Source organism: Meleagris gallopavo, chromosome 22, assembly GCF_905368555.1.
Source record: "Meleagris gallopavo chromosome 22, MGAL_WU_HG_1.1, whole genome shotgun sequence".
NCBI classification, from domain to species: domain Eukaryota; kingdom Metazoa; phylum Chordata; class Aves; order Galliformes; family Phasianidae; genus Meleagris; species Meleagris gallopavo.
The window spans coordinates 8393584-8395923 of NC_139425.1; positions in this window are offsets into that span (position 1 = coordinate 8393584).

Genomic DNA, 2340 nt, shown 5'->3' on the forward strand with positions numbered 1-2340 from the left:
GGTCTCACAGCTAATGGCAATTAACTTAGTTCACTGAGCAACGAGTCTGCGGCAACTGAAGTACGGGCTGTGGGTGCTCTGTGGTTGCACAAGGTGCCGAAAGCAGCAGGCAGGCAGGCCAGCCTCTTTGCATAGCCAACTGATAGCTGTCATTGCCTGGAACAGCAGAGTGTGACACCAAAGCACTCAGACACGTTGCAAAAGATCGCTGGCGCAGTTAAGCTTGAGCCTTTTTACATCGGTTGGGGTCAATTAGGGGTTCCTGGATACCTCCAGCTCCCTCTGCAGCCATTCAGTAAAGAAAGCCAACCTGGGGCTTGATGATGGATGATTAATCTTTATTTAACCGCATATTAAAGCGTTATTTATTTATTTATTTAATGATTATCCACAATTCCCTACCAGCAGTTGTTGAGGCCGTTTGGTTTTGTGCAATCCTTTTAGCACTGTGCTTGGATCTGCTCTGAGACTTCTCCCTCACTAAAACAGTGCAGCAGATTTCCTTCATTTCTTCTCTCCTCTGGGGAGCCAGGCACTGAGCATGTGCTACCTGCCTTTGTGTGAATCAGATAACAGGGAGGAAAGCTGATGAGGTCTCAGAGCAGTTTATCAGTGTTTTTCAGGAATCCCATGCTTTGTAGGTCACTGTTATTCTGGACTTGTGAGTGTTTCTGGCTTCTTATCTGCTTCTTGTCTCACTCTGAATCAAATGATTCTCCTCTGTTAGAGATAAGCCTCCTCTCTTTTTCATAGCCCTTTTATTATCACTGTCTTAGAGTTCTCAGTAGCTCTGCCTGGCTTGCCTCAATGAGCAAGACGTCCTCCTTGAGATTTACCTAACTAATGGAACCCAGCCCCTGGGTGCTGGGGGTGTCCTCCCTGCAGGAAGAACCTCCTCCAGCCCTAGGGATGCCCGGGGAAACATCTCCCCATGGAGCTTCCCGGGGCCAGATGGGTGGTGCTCCTTGGGATGGCTGCAAGGGGAAAAAAGCATCTGTGCTCATGTTTTGCTAATCTAATTAGGCAAGAAAACATCATTAATGCTCTGCGTGTCTAATTGATTAACATTCCCACTAAGCACGAGGTTGTTCTCATTAGCAGGGCTTCGTATCTGTGAATGCTTCTTTGCCTGAAGATACAAATATGCTGTGTTGTCTAGAAGGCACATCTCATCTCTGTCTTTATGAAATGCTTGGCCATTTTTACATGGCAAAGAAATATGAGAACAGCCACGAGCATGGAACAAGTAAAGATTCTTGGAAAGTGAGGGTTTGCTCCTTTTTTTATATCATTAGTATTAAAATGAAGCAAGATTTTCCCCCTTACCCCATAGCAATTGTAAAGATTTTCCCTGTGGCAAAATAATATGAATCTTTGAAGCATGTTTCATGGAAATAAATAGGAGGCGTTACTTTTGGAGCAACCTTGTTGAATTTTGTTTCTGTTTCAATGAAGCGGGGAAAAAATCCTCCAATAACTATTCTCAAGTAATTAACTTTAGGAATTCTTCTGGCATCCGTTGTCTCTAGGAGGAAGTGGTGAGAAAGGCACTGGGCCTCAATGCTCCACTTGACCTCCCCTAACCAAGCAAACCATGAGCTTCACTCAAACACACTGTGTCCCCTTATATCCATTTTGAGGGAGGTGGTTCAGTGGACATGGTAGTGATGGTTGGTTTTAGCCTTGATGATTCTATGCCTCTGCAACAACACACCGACGCCAGACCTGAAAGCCCAATTCCTTTCAAGTGCATCCTATTATTATTTTTTTTCTCCCATATATTTTCAGCCTAAAACGGAGCTTCTGTAGATTTGGGTCCTCCTGGCTGCATCTGTGTCAGCTTCGGTTTCTAAAGCAATACTACCGTAGCTTCTCCAACCCAGGTTCACAGCAGCTCCTCTACTTTTTCAGAGACTGGGTTACCAGGCTTTATGGAATTCATATAAAAACCCCATAGCTCAATTAAAAATGGATCCGAGCAGCTTCCAGCCCCCAGCACCAAGGGCAAGGAGCATTCCCACGCACACCAGGCCAATGAGAGCTCACCTCCACCTCCCCAAACCCCCTTCAGGAAAACAGACAAACAGGAGGTCTGCATCACCCTTGGGTTTGCTCAGAAATAATTGCCATGACGACAATGTGCAGTGTGCTCCATGAAGCCAGCCCTGGGGCCATGGTCCCAAAGGTGTTCTGTCACGTCTTCCAGCCCTTTGGGGGATGTTTCAGATACCATGTGCATCCAAAGCAATGCATGGTGTAGTTCAGGCACATGAATCCTTCCCTCAGCGTCAGCCTCTTCTGGGAATTTCACACTGCAGAAATACTTTTCCTACCTTTGGC